The sequence below is a fragment of the Mobula birostris genome, unplaced genomic scaffold (assembly GCF_030028105.1).
Source record: "Mobula birostris isolate sMobBir1 unplaced genomic scaffold, sMobBir1.hap1 scaffold_689, whole genome shotgun sequence".
NCBI lineage: Eukaryota > Metazoa > Chordata > Chondrichthyes > Myliobatiformes > Myliobatidae > Mobula > Mobula birostris.
The window spans coordinates 56,276-81,839 of NW_027278408.1; the positions used below are offsets into that span (position 1 = coordinate 56,276).

Below are 25,564 nucleotides of genomic sequence, written 5' to 3' on the forward strand. Positions count from 1 at the left end.
TAACAGGAGCCTCAGGTCCCACACCATCAGGTTTAGGAACAGTTATTACCCCTCAACCATCAGATTCCTGAACCAGAGGGGATAACTTCACTCACCCCAACAGTGAACTGTTCCCACGACCTATGGACTCACTTTCAAGGACTCTTCCTCTCTTGTTCTCGATAGTTATTGCTTAATTATTTGTTATTATTATTATTTCTTTATTTTTGTATTTTCATAGCTCGTTGTCTGTTTGCCCCATTGGGTGCTGTCTATCATTGGTTCTCAAAGTTCAAAGTAAAGTTTATTATCAGAGTCCACACACGTCACCACATACAACCCTGAGACTGATTTTCCTGCAGGCATACTCAGCAAATCTATAGAATAGTAACTGTAAACAGGATCAATGAACAACAGACTGTGCAAATGCAGATATAAATAAATAACGAGAACATGAGATAAAGAGTCCTTAAAGTGAGATCATTGGTTGTGGGAACATCTCAATGGATGGGCAAGTGAGTGTAGTTATCTCCTTTTGTTCAAGAGCCTGATGGTCGAGGGGTAATAACTGTTCCTGAACCTGGTGGTGTGGGACCTGAGGCTCCTGTACCTCCTTCCTGGTGGCAGTGAGAAAAGAGTACGTCCTGGTTGGTGGGAATTCTATTACGATATAGAATATACTGAGTGTGCCCACTGGAAAATGAACCCCAGGGTTGTATATGGTGACATATTTGCACCCTGATAATAAATTTACTTTGAACTTTATCAAAGACTGCCAAACAGCAAATCTGGAAAAGAGCCAGACTGTGCAAATAAAGAATATCAGTCTCAGGAGCATTGAGGTGGTAGTGAGAAGAGAGTCGGGTTTAGTTCCTGCCAACGTCTGCAAGGAATTTGTGACTGTGTGGGTTTCCTCCGGGTGCTCTGGTTTCCTCCCACAGCCCAAAGACGTACCGGTCAGTAGGTTAATTAATCATTGTAAATTGTCCCGCAATTAGGTCAGGGTTAAATTGGGGTTATCTTGAAGTGCCAGAAGGGCCAATTCCACACTGTGTCTCTAAATAAATAAGAGACATGCACTGTCCCAGACTTTTCCCCAGGGTAGGGGAGTCTAGGACTAGAGGTTTGAGGTGAGAGGGGAGAGATTTAACTGGGACCTGAGGGGCAACTTCTTCACACAGAGGGTGGTCCGTATCTGGAATGAGCTGCCAGAGGAAGTGGTTGAGGCAGGTACATTAACAACGTTTAAAGGACACCTGGACAGGTACATGGATAGGAAAGTTTCAGAGGGATATGAACAGGTATTTGGATAGGAAAGGTTTAGAGGGATATGGACAGGTACATGGATAGGAAAGGTTTAGAGGGATATGGACAGGTACACGGATAGGAAAGGATTAGAGGGATATGGACAGGTACACAGATAGGAAAGGTTTAGAGGGATATGGACAGGTACACGGACAGGAAAGGTTTAGAGGGATAGGGACAGGTACACGGACAGGAAAGGTTTAGAGGGATACGGACAGGTACACAGATAGGAAAGGTTTAGAGGGACATGGACAGGTACACGGATAGGAAAGGTTTAGAGGGATACAGACAGGTACACGGATAGGAAAGGTTTAGAGGGATATGGACAGGTACACGGATAGGAAAGGTTTAGAGGGATATGGACAGGTACACGGATAGGAAAGGTTTAGAGGGATACGGACAGGTACACGGATAGGAAAGGTTTAGAGAGATACGGACAGGTACACGGATAGGAAAGGTTTAGAGGGATATGGACAGGTACACGGATAGGAAAGGTTTAGAGGGATATGGACAGGTATTTGGATAGGAAAGGTTTAGAGGGATATGGACAGGTACATGGATAGGAAAGATTTAGACAATAGAGGCCAAAGGCGGGACAAAGAGCTCCGACGGATATCTTGGTCAGCATGGCCGAGTGGGGCCGAAGGGCCTGTTTCCTTGCTGTACGAATGTGTCGAGTCAGGGACGCAGCACGCACAATCTCACCGAGCTCGAAGCTCTCTTTACTTTCGGCCTCTGCATTCAGCGGGAGGGAGGCGGCTCTGCTGCCGACGGGCAGAAACGTCAGTGCGGCCAAGGAACAGATTAGCGGGGTCACTAAGTATCCGGGGCAGGCAAATTGGTCGGTGGTCACCATGGGGACCGGGCTCAGGCTGAATCCGCAGACAATGCCACCACTGTGTGGACAGATCCCCGGGGGACCTCTCGCTCACCGTCCGGAGGGACTGTTCGCTGGCGGGTTTACAATCCCGGGAACCAGCGCTCACATTCCACCTCAAATCAACAGCTCTTAGGATGACATATATGTACTGTGGTAATAAATGTATACTGCACTGTGATCCATCCTCGCTGGCGCTGTTACGACTTACCCCAGCTGTTACCCCTGCTGCCCGGCGACTACAGAAACCCCCTGAAGATTTATGATCAGAATCAGTTTAATATCACCGGCGTATGCCGTCAGACTTGTTGTCTTTGCGGCAGAGGTACAATGCAGTGCAGAATAATAGAGAAAATTAATGTGAATTACAGTATATATATCAAATAGTTAAATTAAATCAGTAGTGAGGTAGTGTTCATGGATTCAATGTCCATTCAGAAATCGGATGGCAGAGGGGAAGAGGCTGTTCCTGAATCGTTGAGTGTGTGTCTTCAGGCTCCTGTACCTCCTTCCTGATGGTAGCAATGAGAAGAGGGCACGTCCCGGGTGATGGGGGTCCGTAATGAAATATAGCCACTGCCATGCCCTCTTTGTAGATGCATTGATATTTTGGATCCAGGTTAGACACCCAGGAACTTGAAATTGGAAGTAGAAAGTCCCTCTATAAGGACTTGTGTGTGTTCCCTCCTCTTACCCTTTCTGAAGGAAACAATCAGTTCTTTGGTCTGACTGACGCGGAGTTGCTGTGGCACCTCTCCACCAGCTGAGGTATCTCGCCCTCACATCACCATGTGAGATTCTGCCAACAATGGATGTGTCCAGACTCCGTATTGTGTGACCACCCCCGGGGGGGGGGGAGGGGGAGCAACACTCACAACACGCTGGAGGAACTCAGCAGGTCGGGCAGCATCCGTGGAAAAGATCAGTCGACGTTTCGGGCCGGAACTCTTCGTCAGGGGAGGGAGCATATGTCCAGGCTCCTCCGGAGTGTGTGACCACCCCCGGGGAGAGGGGATATGTCCAGGCTCCTCCGGAGTGTGTGAGCACCCCCGGGGAGAGGGGATGTGTCCAGGCTCCTCTGGAGTGCGTGAGCACCCCCGGGGAGAGGGGATGTGTCCAGGCTCCTCCGGAGTGCGTGAGCACCCCCGGGGAGAGGGGATGTGTCCAGGCTCCTCCGGAGTGCGTGACCACCCCCGGGGAGAGGGGATGTGTCCAGGCTCCTCCGGAGTGCGTGACCACCCCCGGGGAGAGGGGATGTGTCCAGGCTCCTCCGGAGTGCGTGACCACCCCCGGGGAGAGGGGATGTGTCCAGGCTCCTCCGGAGTGCGTGAGCACCCCCGGGGAGAGGGGATGTGTCCAGGCTCCTCCGGAGTGCGTGACCACCCCCGGGGAGAGGGGATGTGTCCAGGCTAACACTCCCTGGGGAAGGGGAAGGAGGATGTGTCCAGGCACATCCAGAGGAGGAGGGGGAGCACCCGGGGGAAATCCCAGCACTCACGGGGAGAGAGTAGAAAACCCTTCCAGGCAGGAGCAGGAATTGAACCTGGTCGCCTGCACTGTGGAGCGTTGCGCTAACCGCTCCACTACCTCAAAGTGCCTCAAAGTGTGTTTGTCATATTACAAACTGGAAATTGATTTTCTTCTGGGCACCCAGAGGAAAACAGAACAGACTATCATGAAAAAGACACATTCACAAGGACCAACAAACATCCGACGTGCCAAAGAGGGCAAATAGTTCAAAGAATGAAATAAATAACACTGAGAACAGAGCGAGTCCACGGCCGTGAAATCAGTTCCGGGCGAGTGAAGTTTTCCACCCCGGACAAGGAGCCCGACGGCTGGAAGGTACTGATGGGGCGCCCCACCACTCCCAGGACCCCAGTCGAGGGGCTGCCCTGCCAGATAGAGGCCCTCCGTTGGTTGAGGTTGACCACGGGTGTCATACACAGGCCAGGGCAGTACGATGCGGAGGGCCAGCTGTTGCCCACACAGCGGGGTCGCCCTCTCCACGCATCTGATGAACCCAAAGGACCGGCAGAGACCGGCACAGTTTGGCACCAGCGGCATCGCAGGAGTTGGCAGCCATTGTGGGACTCCCTCAGGGACTCCAGCTCCGGGGTTCACTCCCGAAGCCTTTCCCCACGGGCGGAGTACCGTCCCAAGGCAGCGGGGGTTTGAGATCAGAGTCTTCCTTCTCTGAGATGAGCTGCCAACCGCGGCTGGCGAGCCCTGTCTGCCCGAAGAGACTGGATTTAAGGCGCCCCTTTGCCCCTTCTCCTGTCAGTAGAACCTGGGTTCCACCAGGGGTTTAGTAACTAAGCCAGTGAAAGCCAGGAGCTGGACTTGGTTGTCGAAGGCGATTTGAGACACACACCATTTAATAGGTAGTGGGAGCTTGTCCCCTCTATCTCCCCAGGCCACAAAAGCCTTAACCAACTGTGCTGGGAAGTTGCCACAAACGCGCTCAGACTGAAGCCGATCTTGTCCGGCGGTATGGAGCGTATCCCTTTAATGCTTTTCTATCCATGTACGGTGCGAGTGCCTTTTAAGTATTGCTAATGTCTCACGGCCCCCGGGGACCTGTCCACACAGTGGTGGCATTGTCTGCGGATTCAGCCTGAGCCCGGTCCCCATGGTGACCGGCCGACCAATTCGCCTGCCCCGGATACTTAGTGACCCCGCTAATCTGCTCCTTGGCCGCACTGACGTTTCAGCCCGTCGGCAGCAGAGCCGCCTCCCTCCCGCTGAACGCAGAGAGAGGCCGAAGTAAAGAGAGCGTCGAGCCCGGTGAGATTGTGCGTGCTGCGTCCCTCCGGTCCGGGAGCCTGACGGTTGAGGGGTGTCAACTGCTCCTGAACCTGAAGGTGTGGGTCCTGAGGCTCCTGTACCTGCTCCTTGCTGTCAGCAGCGAGAAGGGAGCAGGTCCTGGGTGGTGGGGGTCCCGATGATGGATGCTGCTTTCCCGCGACAGTGTTCACGTAGATGTGCTCAATAGTTGGGAGGGCTTTAGTAGTAGTAGTCATACTTTAACGAAAAATTGGTTTTCGTTACAGTTGCACCATAGATAATAAATAGTAATAAAACCATAAATAGTTAAATAGTAATATGTAAATTATACCAGGAAATAAGTCCAGGACCAGCCTATTGGCTCAGGGTGTCTGATCCTCCAAGGGAGGAGTTGTAAAGTTTGATGGCCACAGGCAGGAATGACTTCCTATGACGCTCTGTGTTGCATCTCGGTGGAATGAGTCTCTGGCTGAATGTACTCCTGTGCCCAACCAGTACATTATGTAGTGGATGGGAGACATTGACCAAGATGGCATGCAACTTAGACAGCATCCTCTTTTCAGACACCACCGTCAGAGAGTCCAGTTCCATCCCCACAACATCACTGGCCTTACGAATGACTTTGTTGATTCTGTTGGTGTCTGCTACCCTCACCCTGCTGCCCCAGCACACAACAGCAAACATGATAGCACTGGCCACCACAGACTCGTAGAACATCCTCAGCATCGTCTGGCAGATGTTAAAGGACCTCAGTCTCCTCAGGAAATAGAGACGGCTCTGACCCTTCTTGTAGACAGCTTCAGTGTTCTTTGACCAGTCCAGTTTATTGTCAATTCGTATCCCCAGGTATTTGTAATCCTCCACCATGTCCACACTGACCCCCTGGATGGAAACAGGGGTCACCGGTACCTTAGCTCTCCTCAGGTCCACCACCAGCTCCTTAGTCTTTTTCACATTAAGCTGCAGATAATTCTGCTCACACCATGTGACAAAGTTTCCTACCGTAGCCCTGTACTCAGCCTCATCTCCCCTGCTGATGCATCCAACTATGGCAGAGTTACCCGTGATGGACTGGGCTGTATCCACTGCGTTTTGTAGAATTTTCCATTCATTAGTGTTTCCATCCCAGGCTGTGATGCAGCCAGTCAATACACTCTCCACTGCACATTTATAGGAGTTTGACAAAGTTTTAGATGTCATGCCAAATCTTCACAAACTCCTGAGGAATTAGAGGCTGCTGTGCTTTCTTGGTAATTACTTTCATGTACCGTGTCCAGAACAGGTCCTCTGAAATGATAACATTGAGGAGTTTAAAGTTTCTGATCCTCTGATAAGGACTGGCTCATGGACCTTTGGTTTCCCTCTCCTGAAGTCGACAATCATCTCCCCGGTCTTGCTGACGTTGAGTGAGAGGTCGCTGTTGTGGAACCGCTCAGCCAGCTTGTCAATCTCCCTCCTGTGTGCTGATTCATCACCTCCTTTGATTTGGCCAAGGACAGCGGTGTCGTCAGCAAACCTGAACATGGCATTGGATCTGTGCTTATCCGCACAGACATGGGTGTAAAGCGAGGAGAGCTGGGGGGGGGGGGGGTGAAGTTCACACCCGTGCTGATGGAGATCGTGGAGGAGATGTTGCCAGTCTGAACTGAGTGGTGTCTGCAAGTGAGGGAATCGAGGGTCCAGTTGCACAAAGGGGTGTTGAGGCCAAGGTCTTGGAGCTTATTGATTAGTTTTGAGGGGATGCTGGTATTGAATGTTGAGCTGTAGTCAATAAAGAGCGTCCTGATGTATGCACCTTTGCTGTCCAGATGTTCCAGGGTTGAGTGAAGGGCCAACGGGATGGTATCTGCTGAGGACCTGTTGTGACGGAAACTGGAGCAGATCCAGGTCGCTTCTCAGGCAGGAGTTGATATGTTTCAACACCAACCCCTCAAAACTCTTCATCACAGCGGATGGAAGTGCTACTGGATAATAGTCGTTGAGGCAGGTCACCGCGTTCTTCTGGGGCACTCGGACGGCCGGGGCGGGAGGTTAAACATCTCGGTGAGCACCCCAGCCAGTTGGTCAGCACAGGTCCTTAGTGACGGCCAGGTACCCCGTCTGGACCGGATGCTCTCAGTGGGCGCACCATCCTGAGGGCTGCTCGCACGTCGGCCCTGGAAATTGTGCGATCGCTGGGGTCTGTGGGAGTCTGAGACGGTTCCTCCAGGTTTTGACAGTCAAAGCAGGCAGAGAAGGTATTGAACTCATCTGGAGGGGAGGCTCTGTGTTGCTGAATTGAACTTTAATAAGAGCTGATGGCATTCAAGCCCTGCCGCAACTGTTGGGCGTCCTTCGTTGTTTCAAGTCTGGTCCAGAATTGCCGCTTCGCCGGTGAGATGGGGTTTTTGGAGATCGTACCCTGATCTCCTGTGACTTTCTTGGTCACCAGGCCTGAACGTCTCTGATCCGGCCCTCAGCAGAGTGCCGACCTTATGGTTTATCCAAGGCTTCTGCTTGGGGGAAGACTGAATGATTTTGTGTGGACAGACTCACCTGCAACCATTTTAATAAAGTCCATGACAAGCAGGATATATTTATTCAGATCCCCAGATGAGTCTTTGTCCACTGACTCTCAGCAATCCCAGGGCCTCTCCTCCACCTCGAACAACCACCCCTTTGTTGTCCTCATCTCTGGAACTTTGCCCTTTAGCAGGTAGGAGAAGTTCAGCCCAGTGATCAGATTTACCGCAATGCGGTCTGGGCTCGGACGGTAGGCGTTCCTTCTCTTAGTATAACAGTGGTCTAGTGTGTCGGGACCTCCACAGGTTATATGCTGATGGTGATTGGGAAGGGATTTCTTTAAACAAGCCTGGTTGAAGTCCCGGACTTTGATTTGAAATTTGTTTCATTTCAGAGACAACAGAAAGGTCACAGGGAGTTGGAGTTGGAAATATCGGGCGATTTATTAAAAACTGGTTCGTACCAGGAGGCCAGACAAAGCTGATCTACCCGAGGATGGATTTGTTATAGATTCTGTATTCTCAGTTGACGACATTACCAGAACAACTACAGTTTGATAAGAGATTGGTGGCGACAGGAAAACTTCATTCAATAACAGACTGGGTCCTGATTACAGGGTCAAATGATTCCCCGCAGGTCGAACAGTAAATATAATTTTCTATAATAATGACTGCACACTGTAACATGATCAGTGAAGTTTCTGAAACTTTGATGTTGTCACGGCTACATTCCATATCTCTTTGTCTGCGGTTCCCCGTTACCACGTTAGCACAATCCACATCCCTAGTTGCTAGTCGTTAACCCTCTCTGTGCTTTCCCTACAGCAGAGGGTGGGGTTAATGCGAGGGGGAGTGTTATGCAAGGGATGGGCTAGGTGACGGGAGGGTTATGTGAGGATGAGGACTAAGCAAGGCCCCTCTCCCCAGCTCGGACCGCTGATGGTTGGGGCGATGACGGGGGTGTGCCACATTCGAGGGGCTGCCCTGACAAGATGCCACAAACTCCCACGGAATGAAGCCGATTTTGTCCGTCAGCGACTGATATGCGGTGGGTGCATTCCGTCTCGCCTCTGCTCAATGAGCCAGAGTGAATTATTCCTGAACAATTGGCACAAACAAAGCAGCGACCTTCAACCCAGAGGCACAATCCTGCAGTCCTGGTGAGGAGGGCGAATGGCGGATGAAAGTTCGAGAGACCAACTTCTCAATAAATTCAAAACCTCCCTCAGAACGAACATAAAATCAATTCTTGTTTATTATCCCGAACATTCACTGAGTGGCCACTTTATTAGATACACCAGCTTGTTAATGCAAATATCTAATCAGCCAATCACGTGGCAGCAACTAGCCTACAAATACCCAGAACGTCTTCAGGGAGTGGTGTCTCAGAAAGGGTAAGAGGAGGGAACACACACAAATCCTTACAGAGGGACTTGCTACTTCCAATTTCAAGTTCCTGGGTGTCTAATCTGGACCCAAAATATCAATGCATCTACAAAGAGGGCATGGCAGTGGCTATATTTCATTAAAGACCCCCATCACCCGGGACGTGCCCTCTTCTCATTGCTACCATCAGGGAGGAGGTACAGGAGCCTAAAGACACACACTCAGCGATTCAGGAACAGCTTCTTCCCCTCTGCCATCTGATTCCTAAATGGACACTGAACCCGTGAACGCTACCTCACTTTCTTAATATATATTATTTCCATTTTTGCATGATTTTTAATCTGTTCAATATACATATACTGTAATTGATTTATTTATTCATTTCTTCTACATTATGTATTGCATTGAACTGCTGCTGCTAAGTTAACAAATTTCACGACACATGCCGGTGACATTAAACCTGATTCTGATTCAGAGGAGAATGGCCAGACTGGTTCAAGCTGACAGGAAGGCGACAGTAACTCAGATTAACCACACGTTACAACGGCAGTGGGCAGAAGAGCATCTCTGAACGCACAACACGTCGGACCTTGTAGTGGACGGGCTGCAGCAGCAGAAGACCGCACCGCGTTCCTCTCCGTTAACTGATGAAGTAGAACCTGTGTGCAGGTCATGACATTTGTGGCCTTGCACAAAATCACCAGAAAACGATGCTGGAGAGGCAGCGACACACACAAAATGCTGGAGGAACTCAGCAGGCCAGGCAGCATCTGTGGAAAAGAGTAAACAGTCGACATTTCGGGCCGAGATCCTTTGGCAGGAGAGGTAGTAATGGGGGGGGGGGGGACAAAGAAATGGTGGATGAATGTAATAAATATTTTGTGTCTGTCTTCGCTGTGGAAGATACTAGCAGTGTGCTCGAGATTCGAGAGTGCCGGGGCAGGGGTGAGTGCAGTTGCTGTTACTAGGGAGAAGGTTCTTGGGAAACTGAAAGGTCTGAGGGTAGATAAGTCACCTGGACCAGATGGTGTACACCTCAGGGTTCTGAAACAGGGGGCTGAAGAGATTGTGGAGGCATTAGTAATGATCTTTCAAGAATCACTAGATTCTGGAATGGTCCTGGAAGACCGGGAAATTTGAAATGTCACTCCGCTCCTTAAGAAGGGAGAGAGGCAGAAGAAAGGAAATTATAGGTCAGCTAGAATAACCTCAGTGGTTGGGAAGATGTTGGGAGTCGATTGCTAAGAATGTGGTTTTGGGTACTTGGAGGCACATGATAAAATAGACCCAGGTAAGCATGGTTTCCTTAAGGAAAAATCTTGCCTGACAAATCTGCTGGGATCCTTTGAAGAAAGAACAAGCAGGAGAGACAAAGGAGAATCAGTTGATGTTGTGTACTTGGATTTTCAGAAGGCCTTTGACAACGTGCCACACATGAGGCTGCTTAACAAGCTACGAGCCCATGGTATTACAGAAAAGTTTCTAGCATGGGTAAACAAGTGGCTGATGGGCAGGAGGCAAAGAGTGGGAATAAAGGGAGCCTTTTCTGTCTGGCTGCCAGTGACTAGTGGTGTTCCACAGGGGTCTGTGTTGGGACCGATCCTTTTTACGTTATATGTCAATGACTTGGATGCCGGAATTGATGGCTTTGTGGCCACATTTGCAGATGAGATGAAGATAGAAGGAGGAGCAGGTAGTTTTGAGGAAGCAGAGAGTCTGCAGAAAGACAGATTAGGAGATGGGCAAAGAATTGGGGGAGAAATATAGTGCAGGGAAGTGTATGGTCATGCAATTTGGTAGAAGGAATAAGGGTGTAGACTGTTTTCTAAATGGGGAAGAAATTCATCCAACTTGAACCTCAATGGAAAAAAGCCTGCTTGCATTTACCCTGTCTATACCCCTCATAATTTTGTATACCTCTATCAAATCTCCCCTCATTCTCCTGCACTCCAGGGAATACAGTCCTAAATTATTCAACCTTTCCCGATAACTCAAATCAGAATCAGAATCAGGTTTATTATCACTGGCATGTGTCGTGAAATTTGTTAACTTAGCGGCAGCGGTTCAATGCGATACGTAATAGAAACATAGAAACATAGAAAATAGGTGCAGGAGTAGGCCATTCGGCCCTTTGAGCCTGCACCGCCATTCATTATGATCGTGGCTGATCATCCAACTCAGAACCCCGCCCCAGCCTTCCCTCCATACCCCCTGATCCCCATAGCCACAAGGGCCATATCTAACTCCCTCTTAAATATAGCCAATGAACTGGCCTCAACTGTTTCCTGTGGCAGAGAATTCCACAGATTCACCACTCTCTGTGTGAAGAAGTTTTTCCTAATCTCGGTCCTAAAAGGCTTCCCCTTTATCCTCAAACTGTGACCCCTCGTTCTGGACTTCCCCAACATCGGGAACAATCTTCCTGCATCTAGCCTGTCCAATCCCTTTAGGATTTTATACGTTTCAATCAGATCCCCCCTCAATCTTCTAAATTCCAACGAGTACAAGCCCAGTTCATCCAGTCTTTCATCACATGAAAGTCCTGCCATCCCAATAATCAATCTGGTGAACCTTCTTTGTACTCCCTCTATGGCAAGGATGTCTTTCCTCAGATTAGGGGACCAAAACTGCACACAATACTCCAGATGTGGTCTCACCAAGGCCTTGTACAACTGCAGTAATCTGGCAGAAAGAAAAAAATAATAAATAAAATTTAAAAAATAATAATAAATAAACAAGTAAATCAATTACCTATATTGAATAGATTTAAAACAAATGTACAAAAACAGAAATACTGTATATTAAAAAAAAAGTGAGGTGGTGCTCATGAGTTCAGTGTCCATTTAGGAATCGGATGGCAGAGGGGAAGAAGCTGTTCCTGAATCGCTGAGTGTGAGCCTTCAGGCTTCTGTACCTCCTACCCGATGGTAACAGTGAGAAAAGGGCATGTCCTGGGTGCTGGGAGGTCCTAGTCCCGGCAACACCCTTGTAAATTTTATTTTCTCTCTACTCTTTCTAGCCCTGGCTTTCCTCTGCTGCCTGTCGTCCCTCGGGCTGCCGACGCTGACGGCTGCTCGCTGTGTCGTGGCCACTTGATTATTCACCAGTATTGTTCTGAAATGTAATGCCCCCATCCCACAGGAGAGGGTCGGTGAAAATTTCCTGGAGCACATTCTCTCCCCATTTCTCCCTCCCCCTGACTGTGTAAGTCTCTCTCCTTCTCACAACTCCCTCTATCACCTCCCTCCCTCCACCTCCTTCCCCCCTCACCCCCTCCACATTCTCAATCATGCCTGTGACCCTCACTCGGACTCACTCCCTCTCCACACTCATTGCTACCCCTTTGCCTCCCTGGCCCTCTCCCTGGTTAAACAACAACTCACAGCACATTCCATTCCGCTAAACGTTGGCTTCCTGGAACCTGGACGGAATTATCTGGGCCTGTTTTTTTTTAAATGGGAGGACAGATCGGGTTTCTCTGCGGACAAACAGCAGATGATTTGGCATGGACGCTCTGACCTGGGACTCCCTGTAACGGCCAGTGGTAAACATTTGTGTAAACTCGCTGGAGCTGTTGGCCTGGCGGTGGGGAGAGGGGTGTGTTAAACTGTTTAAAGGCAAATGGGGTGTCTGGGGGTGTCCAAAAGTTCAAAGTTCGTTTATTATCAAAGCGTGTATATTATAGAAACCTTGAGATTTGTCTTCCCGCGGCCGCAAAGCAAAGAACCCGCAAGAAAAGACCATCAAACACCCAGTACGCAAAGAGAAAAAAAAGAATTTAAAAAAACAATAAAAAAACAGGAAGAAAAAACATTAAAAATCAGCAAATGGCATTCAGAACTGAAGCTTTACGAAAGATTCAAAGCCAGGCCTCAGTTCAGGAAAGAGCTGAGTGAACATCACGGATCACAGACATGGAGCCAGGCCTCACTGCAGCCTCAGTAGGCCAGAGCCTCAGTTCAGGAAAGAGCTGAGTGAACATCACGGGATCACAGACATGGAGCCAGGCCTCACTGCAGCCTCAGTAGGCCAGGCCTCAGTTCAGGAAAGAGCTGAGTGAACATCACGGGATCACAGACATGGAGCCAGGCCTCACTGCAGCCTCAGTAGGCCAGAGCCTCAGTTCAGGAAAGAGCTGAGTGAACATCACGGGATCACAGACACGAAGCCAGGCCTCACTGCAGCCTCAGTAGGCCAGAGCCTCAGTTCAGGAAAGAGCTGAGTGAACATCACGGGATCACAGACATGGAGCCAGGCCTCACTGCAGCCTCAGTAGGCCAGGCCTCAGTTCAGGAAAGAGCTGAGTGAACATCACGGGATCACAGACATGGAGCCAGGCCTCACTGCAGCCTCAGTAGGCCAGAGCCTCAGTTCAGGAAAGAGCTGAGTGAACATCACGGGATCACAGACACGAAGCCAGGCCTCACTGCAGCCTCAGTAGGCCAGAGCCTCAGTTCAGCGCAGAGCCGAGTGAACGTCACAGAGCAGGGAGCTGAACTGGCCCATCCCTTGCCTCTGATGCCAACACCCTGACCCTTTTCAATCTGGTCCAGCGCTTAAATCGTTCAAACATCCGGCCGGTTCTCGCTCTTGGGGAGCTCTGTGGGGCCTGGACCCCACAGCCACGATTCGACCCGTACCTGACCTTCCCCGTTCGGCCTGGCGCTTAAGTCGATCAGACACGGGGACTTTTCTCGCTCTCGGGGCCGCCGCGGTTCTGCTTCGACCCCGTCTCCGCCTTCGCTTGCCTCGACATGTCTTCCCTGTGCCCCCGCCCGCCTCTGCTTCCCTCGGCCGTCTCTCTGGCCCGCCCCTGCGTTGGTAGCTTTGATCGTTATTAAAAAGTGTTATTAACAAGGTATTTCACAGCTTTGTGTTTTGCCGCCGTTAAGCAGTCGCTGGGCGTCACGAGCGCCATCTTAAACCGGGACGATTTATTACATCAGGCTCTTGAATTGGCGTGGACATCTTCACTCACCTCGACTCTGAACCGACTCCACAACCTACAGGCTCACTTTCGAGGGCCCCTTACAACTCGTGCTGTCAGTATTATTTTATATTTGTGCAGTTTGTCTCCTTCTGTACATGGTCTTCGTTCGACTGTAGCTTTTCATTGATTGCTTCCCTTGGGTTCTTTTTTCGTTTGACTGCTTTATGTGAAATTCTCTCTTTTAACAGCACAATGCTTCAGCCGTGATGAGGGAATAATTCTCAGGAGAGTATCTGTGTTTACCATGGAGAAAGTTGTTTCGACTGGGGAGTTCAGGGAAGTGGATAGTGATTGGAACATATTCCAGAGGAGAAGATGCACGTTAACAGACACTGCCTTTTTCCCAGGGGAGGAGGTGGTTAGTACCAGGGTCATAATTTTAAGGTGATTGAAGGAAATCAGATAGAGGTTTATAAGACTATGAGAGGCATGGAGTTCGTTGTTATCCCCGGATTGGGGAGCATGACTTCTGAGAACAGGTTGAGTGAACTCGGCCTTTTCTCCTTGGAGCGACGGAGGATGAGAGGTGACCTGATAGAGGTGTATAACATGATGAGAGGCATTGATCGTGTGGATAGTCAGAGGCTTTTTCCCCAGGGTTGAAATGGCTAGCACGAGAGGGCACAGTTTTAAGGTGCTTGGAAGCAGGTACAGAGGAGATGTCAGGGGTAAGTTTTTTACGCAGAAAGTGGTGAGTGTGTGGAATGGGCTGCCAGTGACGGTGGTGGAAGTGGATATAACAGGGTCTTTTAACAGCCTCTTAGATAGGTACATGGAGCTTAGAAAAATAATGGGTAGGGTAATTCTAGGCAGTTTCTAGAGTAGGTTACATGGTCAGCACAACACTGTGGGCCGAAGGGCCTGTAATGTGCTGTAGATTTCTCTGTTCTGTGTCCTCCCCGTGCCTTGTGGCACATCATGCAGCAGCCTTTGCATTTTGTCTGCTTTTCTTTTCGAGGCCGAGTTGTCAGCTCGACACTCAACCCAGCACGGGCGGAAAGCGTGCGAGGAGCTGGCTGGATTCGAACCCGAGACCACTTGCCTCGAAATCCTGTTCGGATGCTGCTACACCACCGGCCGGCTTTGACAGAGTGGACAGGGAGTATCTGTTTCCCAGGGTAGAAATACCTAACAGAGGGCATTGAAGGTGAGAGGGGGTAGGTTCAAGGGGGATGTGAGGGGTAAGTTTTTTAACTCTGAGAGTGGTGGATGCCTGATATGGTGGTAGAGACAAATACATTAGAGGCTCTTAAGAGACGTTTGGATGGGCACATGGTTGTGAGAAAGATGGAGAGATATGGACATGGTATAGGTAGGAGGGATTAGTGTTTGGGTGTTTTTGATTTGCTTTTTAGCTGGGTCGGCACAACATTGTGGGCCGAATGGCTTGTTCCTATACTGTACCTGTTCCTATGTTCTATTAAAGTATGGGGGGGGGGGGGTCGATGTCAGAGATAGGTTTTTTTACACAGAGAGTGCTGGGTGTGTGGATCACCCTGCCTGGGCTGGTGATAGAAGCAGATATATTAGGGACATTTAAGAAACTCTTAGATATACACATGGATGATGGAAAAACGGAGGGCCATGTGGGAGGGGTAGATTGATCTAGTATCAAGGGTCAACTGTATTCAATATATACACTTACAAGTGTAGGGAATTTGCTGTGGTGTGTTGTCAGGGCAATAGACAACAAAAGCAGCGTTCAACAGCTGTAAAGAAAGAACTATACAAAAACACTAATAGGGTTACAGGTTGAGGTATGGATACGGAATAAGATGTGTGTACATACATAAACTCTCCAAGTGGGCCTCAACCTCGTCGTAGGGTTTGGAGGCTCGCGTGCCTCGGTGACCCAGAGAGCTACATTGGCTGGAGTCAGGGCTTTACGCTTTGGCTCTTGGTAGGGTCACCCATGCCAAACAGGTCAAAGGGTAGAGGTCAGACTAAGAGTGGCCGACCGATCCTCCAGGTTCAGGGCTGACAACCCTATCTGTCACTGAAACAGCAATGAAGAATCCTTCTCCATCTGAGTGTGACAGTTTTCCTGAGTCTCCACCCGGGACTTGAGTGACTGACAGTGGTGAAAACCGAGAGGAAGCTACTGGCACGATGGTGGGAGCCCTGAACACCACCAAGACTAAGACCCCGAACCACACCAGGGGCACAGTAGAGAAGATGGCCAAGGACGGACCGAGATGGAGGACATTCCCCGCTGCCCTAAACCCCAGCGAAGTAAGGGGCACTTGATAATGATGATGAAATACACCAGTGTTGGCACGTGGCCAAGTGGTTAAGGCGTCAGTCTAGTGATCTGAAGGTCGCTAGTTCGAGCCTCAGCTGAGGCAGTGTGTTGTGTCCTTGAGCAAGGCACTTAACCACACATTGCTCTGCGACAACACCAGTGCCAAGCTGTATGGGTCTGAACGCCCTTCCCTTGGACAACATCGGTGGCGTGGAGAGGGGAGACTTGCAGCATGGGCAACTGCTGGCCAAGGCACAAATCCATGGTCTCACGAGACTAACGGATGCCTATAAAAAAAGTCAGTCCCAGTATGTATTTACAACGTGGGTTAACGTGTTTACAGTGCAGTGACAGGGGTAATAGATGGGGGGGGGGCGGGGAGGCTAACCAGAATGGTTGATCATATTGTCATATGTTGAAAGATTGGAGCGACTGGGCTTGTATACTCTGGAATTTAGAAGGATGAGAGGGGATCTGATTGAAACATGTAAGATTATTAAGGGATTGGACACGCTAGAGGCAGGAAACATGTTCCCAATATTGGGGGAGTCCAGAACCAGAGGCCACAGTTTAAGAATAAGGGGTAGACCATTTAGAACGGAGTTGAGGAAAAACTTTTTCACACAGAGGGTTGTGGTTCTGTGGAATGCTCTGCCTCAGAAGGCAGTGGAGGCCAATTCTCCGGATTCTTTCAAAAAAAGAGTTAGATAGAGCTCTTAAAGATAGTGAAGTGAAGGGATATGGGGAGAAGGCAGGAACAGGGTACTGATTGTGGATGATCAGCCATGATCACAGTGATGGCGGTGCTAGCTCGAAGGGCCGAATAGCCTACTCCTGCACCTATTGTCTATTGTCTATCAGATTAACTGCCTGGAGGAAGAAATTTTTAAGATGCCGTTAAATTTTTTAAAAGCCCAATAGAGCTTTCCGGAAGGGAGGGTTTGGAGAATTGCGGTTAGCATCCGCGATGATGTTTCCTGCCCGCTTCGTTGTCCTGGACACATCCAAGTCCTGTGCCCTGTTGTGTGTTCTCTAACTCAGCGGTAACACGTAAATCTGAGTCAGGGATGTGGAGGGATTCTTTTAGCCAGAGGGCGGTGAATCTGTGGAATTCAGTGCCGAGACATCGGGTACACTTAAAGCGGAGGTTCAGGAATTAGTCCGGGTGTCAAAGGTTACGAGGAGAGGGATAGTAAATCACCCGTGATGGAATGGTGGACTAGACTTGATGGGCTGAGTGGCCTCATCCCGCTCCTATGTCCCATGGTAACTCCAGCGTGAGCAGCCTCAAGCCCGGCTTTGAAAGGAAGGAGGTCGGAGCCCCATCCCAGACCTCCAGGAAACACCAACAGAAAGCTCCAAAGACCTCATCCCCCCCCCACCCCCGGGGACAACCCGAAAGACCGGCCCAGGACAGAGGGACTCCGGCGAGCTGCCGTCGGCGGCCCGTACCCCTGTAGAGGGTGGCGGGGTCTTGAACAAAACAAACATGTTTGTGATTCTGATGCTGAGCTGGCGTTACAACGCGAACAGCATTGCAAAAAGTGTTGACGGAGCAGCGCCGGGGAAACAGAGGCGGTAGGGGTAGGGGGTGCGGGGCAGGCGGACTACACCGTTCCACAGTTGTGTATGCCCGTAACGAGAAGCTGGGACCGCGGTATTTACGAGGTGAGGCGAGGGGACGGGACGGAGGACGGAGGGTATTTTGACCTTTGTGCAAAAGGCTGACATATTCAGTGAACACTTGAGTCGGGATTTGAGAAGACGTTCACGAGTCGGTGGGGGGAGGAGGAGGAGGGAGGGAGGAGGAGGGGGAGGGAGGGAGGGGGAGGGAGGGTGGAGGAGGGGAGGGGGAGGGAGGGGGAAGAGGAGGGAGAGGGGGCAGGGAGGAGGAGGGGGAGGGAGGGAGGGAGGAACGGCAAGTACATCGCAATCCTTGAACAATCAAGGACGAACATAAATCAGAAGGAACGGGGCCAACGCAGCCCCCAGAGTGACAGTGGCTGTTGCTGGGGTAATGTTCGCAGTCTTGGCGCTGTGCCCGGAATCAGCCGACCTGACAACCTTCAAATCTGCTGACGGGCTCTCTCTCTCTCTGTCTGCTCGCTGGCTGTAATCCATCTCCGTCAGCTGACACGCCTCAACCGGGCATGAGACAGCAATGATATTAAACCTGATGCTGATACAACGTCCTGTGCGGACAGAGTTCTTCACTGTAACCCGGTACCCGCCACAATAACAAATTCCTTCCCGGTTCCGTCACTCCCCTTTGACCCTCTTGAACGGACAACCAGAAACCCTCTCCCTAACCAATTCTCCTTCCCCCCCCCAGTCAGTTCTTGCCCCCCTGCCGACCTCGCCTCCATCCGGCGTCCTACTACAATAAAACTTAGCCCGATTCCCCCAGCCCACTCCCCCTTTCCCCAACCCCCTGCCATGGGCACACGGGATTCTGCAGACGCTCTCGGCCCGACATGTCGACTGTCTATTTCTCTGGCCTGACCTGCTGAGTTCCTCCCGCACCTAGTGTGTGTTGTCCAACTTTCTCTCGTTCGGTTCCTCTCCATTTCCCCTGTATTCTTATAAGACCAGAGGACATAGGAGCAGAATTAGGCCATTCAGCCCATCGGGCCTGCTTCGCCATTCCATCATGGCTGACTTGTTATTCCTCTCAACCCCATTCTCCTCCCCGCAGCTTTACTAAGAGCCTATCGACCTCCACATTAGATACACCCAATAACTTGGCCTCCACAGCCGTCTGTGGCAAAATTCCACAGATTCACCACCCTCTGGCCAAAGAAATTTCTTTGGGATACAGCTCTCCCCACCATGGAGGGACATTTCCAAGAAGGCGATATCTCTCATCAGGGACCCCCGCCTCCCCTCTTCTCGATGCTGTCGCCTGGCAGGAAGATTCGAACCTCAAGGCTCAACAGCAGCCTCTTCCCCACCTGAAAACCTGGAACACAACCACGGACCGTGTATAATCTCTGAGTCCCTCTCTCTCTCTCTCTTTCTGTCTCTCTCCCTCTCTGTCCCTCTTTTTCTCTCTCTCTCTCTGTCTCTATCTATCACTGTCTCTCTCTTTTTGTCTCTCTTTCTCTCTCTCTGTGTCTCTGTCTCTCTCAGTCTTGCACCAGTGTCCTTACAGAGCCGCAAGAGATCGTAGACGCCGGGATCTGGAGCAACACACAAAGCTCAGGGAACTCAGCGAGTCGGGCAGCGTCTGTGGAGGGAGAGGGACAGTCAGCATTCTCCCACAGCGCAGGAACAGTCCATTCAGACCCTCTAGTCTGTGCTGTCCCATTAGTCTGCCTCATCCCATCGGCCTGCACCTGGACCATAGCCCTCCACCATCGAGGAACAGATGTTCCTCACTGTCTCGGCGAGGGGACAGCTCTCATCAGGGACCCTCACAATCCGGGCCGTCCCCTCTTGTGCCCATCCAAACTTCTCTTAAACATTGCAGTGGAACCCGCATCCACCACTTCTGCCGGCAGCTCGTTCCACACTCTCGTCACCGTCTGGGTGAAGAAGTTCCCCTTAAACTTTTCACCTTTCACCCTTAACCCATGACCTCTGGGTCTAGTGTCATCCACTCCCAGAAAAAGTCTGCTTTTCCCATTAGTCTCGGAGAGAAAGTTTACATAGCAGATTTAGAAAAGGTGAGGTATAAATTATGATAATTCAGGTATAATTTATGATAATTTTAGGTATAATTTATAATTTTATGATAGATTATATTTGTCGTGCAGAAAAAGAGGTAATTTTGATATCACGTGTATGTCTATGACTCACGATCCTGGGTGCCAACATCTCTCCTGGCCCAACATCCTGGGATGCAAACACGAAGGCACGACGGCAGCCAGATTTCACCGGGGGTTCGAGGGGATTTGTCATCAAAGACTCCAGCAGACTTCTACTGAAGTCTTAGGCAGCCAAGGCTTTTTTTTTAATGGTTCCAGATGGTCTGGCCTCTACGGAGCCTGGATCTCAACATCATCCAGACTGCCTGGGATTACCCGGAGAGACAGGAGCAAGTCAGGCAGCCGAAGTCCGCGGACAAACTGTGGCAAGAGGCTCGGAACAACCAGCCAGCCCATTTCCTTATAGAACTGCGGGACAGTGTACCTAGGAGAATTGGTGCAGTCTTAAAGGTCACACCAAATATCAGAATCAGAATCCTCTATTATTGCCAAGTATGTGGACACATATAGGGAGTTTGATGCCGGTTTCCCTGAGCTCTCGCTGTACAGAATCAAAAAGCAAACAAAACAATGGTGCAAATAATCGTGAACTATATACAATGAGGTATACCTCTGTATGTACAGGTGGACTTAGTTTATAATAGACTAAAATTCAAGTGTTCATAAGACTGATGGCATACGGAAAGAAACTGTTCTTGTACCTATTTGTCCTGGCATACAGTGATCTAAAGCGCCTACCAGAAGGAAGGAGTTGGAACAGGTGATGTCCAGGGTGTGATGGGTCTACAATGATGCTGCTTGCTCGCTCCCTGACTCTAGATGCATTTAAGTCCTGGATCAAGGGCAGCTTCACACCAATAATCCTTTCCACAGCCCTGACGGTTCTTTGGAGTCTATTCTTGTCTTGTCTGGGAGCTGATCCAAAGCAGACAGTGATGGACGAACAGAGAACAGACTGGATTATTCCTGAATAGACAATAATCAAATGTTGATTTGACTTAGTTTCTTTTGCCATTTACTGCTCTTTATAGTAAATGTTTTGATATCTGGAAACTTTTCATTTCATTATTTTTTTTTTATTTGACAAAATCTTTATTATCTACACGTTTTATATACTCAAGACCTGTTTGATCATTACAAAAACCAGAGAGAGAGTGCATTAAAAATTACAATACAGTTGAAACTGATTAGGGCCCAGTCCAAGTTAAAGCCCGCCACGCAGTCTCAACACCAGATGCAGAGTTGATTCTTTCTGGATGTTGTAGTCAGAAAGGGTTTGTCCATCTTCCAGCTGCTTCCCAGCATCATTTCATTATCTTTGAAAGCATCTTCGCTTTGCAGGATTTTCTTTTTGCATCTTCCCCAAGACTTTGCAAAGTGCTGACCCATGAGGAGTATTCTGACTGGCTACATCACTGGAGGGGCCACTGCACAGGACCAGGAAAAAGCTGCAGGGAGTTGTAAACTCAGTCAGCTCCATCATGGGCACCAGCCTCCCCAGTATCCGGGACATCTTCGAGGAGCGATGCCTCGAAAAGGCGGCATCCATCATTAAGGACCCCCATCACCCAGGACATGCCCTCTTCTCACTGTTACCATCAGGGAGGAGGTACAGGAGCCTGAAGACACACACTCAACGATTCAGGAACAGCTTCTTCCCCTCCACCAACAGATTTATGAATGGTCCATGGATGCCAACACAGTATTTTGCTCTCTCTTTGCATTATTTATTAACTTTATATATTCTGATCATAATTTATGTTAATGTTTATGTATTGCATTGTGCATGGTCAAGATGGTGCTGAGGTGCAGTGTCCATCAAGGCAGCAGCTTAGACTGAGTTGCCTCTTAGGTTCATATGGGCGGTTCTGAGAACGGAAGGGAGGGGTTAGAGGTCAGGTCAGGGTTTAGGGACAGGGACGTGGAGCAGTTGGAGGTCAGGCCACAGCCTAGCACTCGGCTCCATGTTCCATACTCGAAGCCTAATGATGTCTAAGAAAAGAGGTACTGGCTTTGGTCCAGAGATGGTTCACAAGAATAATCCCAGGAATGAGAGGGTTAATCTATGAGGAGTATTTGATGCCTCCTGCAGTTTTGAAAAATGATGGGGAGGGGATCTCATTGGATCCTCCTGAATATTGAAAGGCCTCAACAGGGTGGACGTGGAGAGGATGTTTCCTATAGTGGGGGAGTCTAGGACCAGAGGACACAGACAAAGTGGATGTGGAGAGGATGTTTCCTATAGTGGGGGAGTCTAGTACCAGAGGACACAGATAGAGTGGATGTGGAGAGGATGATTCCTATCGTGGGGGAGTCTTTGACCAGAGGACACAGATAAAGCGGATGTGGAGAGAATGTTTCCTATAGTGGGGGAGTCTCGGACCAGAGGACACAGATAGAGTGGATGTGGAGAGGATGTTTTCTGTCATGGGGGAGTCTAGGACCAGAGGGCACAGATAGAGTGGATGTGGAGAGGATGATTCCTATCGTGGGGGAGTCTTTGACCAGAGGACACAGATAGAGTGGATGTGGAGAGGATGTTTCCTATAGTGGGGGAGTCTAGGACCAGAGGACTCAGATAGAGTGGATGTGGAGAGGATGTTTCCTATAGTGGGGGAGTCTAGTACCAGAGGACACAGATAGAGTGGATGTGGAGAGGATGATTCCTATCGTGGGGGAGTCTTTGACCAGAGGACACAGATAAAGCGGATGTGGAGAGGATGTTTCCTATAGTGGGGGAGTCTATGACCAGAGGGAACAGCCTCAGAATAGAGGGATGTTCATTTAGAATGGAGATGAGGAGGAATTTCTTCAGCCAGAGGGCGGTGAATTTGTGGAATTAATATCCACAGATGATGGTGAAAGGTAGGTCGTTGGGTAGATTTAAAACAGAGGTTGATAGTTTCGGTGATTAGTCTGGGCTGCAAAACAAGTTTCATGTCAGGGATGTTGAACCAGATCTTGATTCTACTGATCTACATTCACTCTGATTGAAAGGGTTTGAATGCATTGAGGACTTTAAATCCCTCAGTTGGACTCTCGAACTTTTATCACTGTAATTAGCATTCCTCACCAGAACGCCAGAATCGTGCCTCCAGGTTGAAGTTCACTGTTTTGTGCCAATTGTGCAGGAATAGTTAACTCTGGCGTGTCGAGTAGAGACAAGATTCCACGGAAGAGTGTTCATGGGTTCATTGTTCAGAAATCGGATGGCGGAGGGGAAGAAGCTGTTCCTGAAATGTTGAGTGTGTGTCTTCAGGCTCCTGACGGTAGCAATGAGAAGAGGGCATGTTCTGGGCGAGGGGGGTTTGTGGGGGGAGGGGCAGTCCTAAATGAGTTTCTAACATGTCAGTGATAACAAACTGATTCATAGAAACCATAGAAAAACTACAGCACAGAAACAGGCCTTTTGGCCCTTCTTGGCTGTGCCGAAACATTTTCTGCCTAGTCTCACTGACCTGCACACGGACCATATCCCTCCATACACCTCCCATCCATGTATCTGTCCAATTCTTAAATGTTAAAAAAGAACCCGCATTTACCACCTCATCTGGCAGCTCATTCCATGCTCCCACCACTCTCTGTGTGAAGAAGTCCCCACTAATGTACCTTTTAAACTTTTCCCCCCTCACCATTAACCCATGTCCTCTGGTTTTTTTCTCCCCTTGCCTCAGTGGAAAAAGCCTGCTTGCATTCACTCTATCAATACCCATCATAATTTTATATACCTCTATCAAATCTCCCCTCATTCTTCTACGCTCCAGGGAATAAAGTCCCAACCTATTCAACCTTTCTCTGTAACTGAGTTTCTCAAGTCCCGGCAACATCCTTGTAAACCTTCTCTGCACTCTTTCAACCTTATTTATATCCTTCCTGTAATTTGGTGACCAAAACTGAACACAATACTCCAGATTCGGCCTCACCAATGCCTTATACAACCTCATCATAATATTCCAGCTCTTATACTCAATACTTTGATTAATTAAGGCCAATATACCAAAAGCTCTCTTTACGACCCTATCTACCTGTGATGCCACTTTTAGGGAATCTTGTATCTGAATTGCCAGATCCCTCTGTTCTACTGCACTCCAATGCCTTACCATTAACCCTGTATGTTCTGCGTTGGTTTGATTCAGGCAACAATAATCTCGAGCAATGGACACAAAATGCTGGAGGAACTCAGCAGGCTGGGCTGCATCAGTCAAAGTTTCAGACCGGGACCCTTCTTTAGAACCAGACCTGAAATGTCGACTGTTTACTCTTTCCCTGACTTGCTTAGTGCTCCCAGAAACTTGTAAACGTGTGTGTGTGTGTGTGTGTGTGTGTGTGTTGTGTTGCTTTGGATCTGCAGATTTTCTTGAGTTTGTTAACAATAATCTCGAATTAGGCTCTGCCCCCTACCCCACAGACAGCCAGTGCCAGACCATCACCAGCCCTCCAGTAAAAAAGTACTTTTCTTCCCTCTTGCCTCACTATCTAATGTCCTGCCAGAGGGCGAAAGCCCTTCCAAGCACCCTCCAACCTCGGCATCTATTAAAAACTTGTTTTCCAAGCAACCCAGAGGCATCTGCTGTTCTGGGCACCTCTCCCAAAGCCTTGCTCGGGAAAAACAAGCAGATCGCTCGAGGTGGGCCCGTTTGCCCAGGGTACGGCGTTAAGGTGGAACTCCCAATAGTAACTGCAAACTGATCTCTTGCAGGTCCAGTGATCACAATGGCTCTCCGCTATATTCTGCATTGCGTTTTTTACCCCGTTCAACCTCAACGCAGACAACAGACAATAGGTGCAGGAGAAGGCCATTCAGCCCTTCGAGCCAGCCCCGCCATTCACTGTGATCATGGCTGATCATCCACAATCAGTATCCAGTTCCCGCCTTATCCCCATAACCTTTGATTCCGCTATCCTTAAGAGCTCTATCCATCTCTTTCTTGAAAGCATCCAGAGACTTGGTCTCCACTGCCTTCTGGGGCAGAGTATTCCGTATATCCACCGCTCTCTGGGTGAAAAAGTTTTTCTTCAACTCCGTTCTAAATGACCTACCCCTTATTCTTAAACTGTGGCCTCTGGTTCTGGACTCCCCCATCAGCGGGAACATGCTTCCTGCCTGCAGCGTGTCCAATCCAGAGTGATTTGATTTGTACGAACAGTGGACAAGGGGGAACTCAGGCAACACACACATCAAAGTTGCCGGTGAACGCAGCGGACCAGGCAGCATCTCTAGGAAGAGGTACAGTCGACGTTTCGGGCCGAGACCCTTCGTCAGCCTGAAAGTGTGTGGCCAAATCTCCATAGACGCTGCCTGACCTGCTGAGCTCCTCCAGCATCTTGTGTGTGCGCCTGTGAATCTAAGGATGTCTGTCTGCTTACTCTCCCTGTGACTGCAGAACAGGGGACAATTAATTTACCGACCCCGCCTGTCGTTGGGATGCGGGGGGAGGGACCCCCCCCCCCCGGCTCGGAGACAAACTCCACACACAGTAGTTTGGGATCGGATTGGGAGGGAGAGTGACATCCCACCTTTGTGGAAAACGACCCCCCTATCAGGGCAAACATCCTGGAAGGGGAAGGTCGCAAATCCCTCCATTTAAGGGATCGGGAATGGGATGAAGGGAGAAGAAATGGGAAGAGGGATGGGAGGGGAATGGGTGGAGGAGGAGGAGGGTGAGGAAGGGGGATGGGGAGTGAGGGGGGGGAGTCACGGGGCCACCCGCTTTTGCCGACGCCACCTTAAACCTCCGCCCCGGTGACGCTGCCGGGGAAGGCGGGCCGCTCTCGGCAGCCTATAAGAGG

General features: G+C 49.7%; 1 long non-coding RNA gene across 2 annotated transcripts; it reads left to right on the forward strand.

Moving 5' to 3' along the window:
- The first annotated feature begins 4,740 nt into the window (after nt 1–4,740).
- Nucleotides 4,741–8,120, forward strand: LOC140193667 (uncharacterized). 2 transcript variants are annotated; one of them, XR_011884912.1, is made up of 3 exons: nt 4,741–4,948; nt 6,757–6,931; nt 7,845–8,120. It is a non-coding gene; the product is annotated as an uncharacterized lncRNA (long non-coding RNA). The 2 variants fall into 2 exon arrangements; XR_011884913.1 differs by lacking the exon at nt 6,757–6,931.
- The last annotated feature ends 17,444 nt before the right edge of the window (nt 8,121–25,564 follow it).